The following is a 589-nucleotide window of genomic DNA, read 5'->3' as shown; positions in this document are numbered from 1 at the left end:
ACGTGTATGACAGTGTATTTGACTATGTAAGTAAAACTCTTTACACAAAATTACTATTACACGTATAAACGCAGCTCAATTTATAGCATACACTTAAAAAATGAAAACGGAAAAAAATTATCATGACATTTACTTATGACACAACAAAATTCATCAATTACAAAATGACAACTGTCTTGAGGAGTATTCCAAAGCATTTCATTTTCATCCAGTCTCTTATGTTATTTAACGAATTTTCATCAGAAAATGAATTTAAAAGCATTAGTAATATCGACAGAAATCCCCCGTGAAGTGCGGACACACCGAACCAGTTTGAATTCCAGATAAGAAGGGGATGTCACACTAGGCGGCTGGCCGAGGCTGCTGTTACTATGACGCGTAATCGGTGGATTTTTCCAGAGGTATGTTTGTTGTTTCGGTGAAAATTACATTGTGAGTGACAATAAAAATATAGTGAAAGAGGATTAATTGCTGGAGAGGAAGTTTAGTGGAGATCAGTTGAAGAGTAGTAAACAGGGAAGCCAATGCTGCGTAGTTTCACGCGGCAAACTGAATGGGAGGAAGAAAAAGACCGAGTGAAGAATGAATT

This window comes from Penaeus monodon, chromosome 21 (assembly GCF_015228065.2).
Source record: "Penaeus monodon isolate SGIC_2016 chromosome 21, NSTDA_Pmon_1, whole genome shotgun sequence".
Taxonomy (NCBI): Eukaryota; Metazoa; Arthropoda; class Malacostraca; order Decapoda; family Penaeidae; genus Penaeus; species Penaeus monodon.
Note: the sequence above shows the minus strand (reverse complement) of the source record.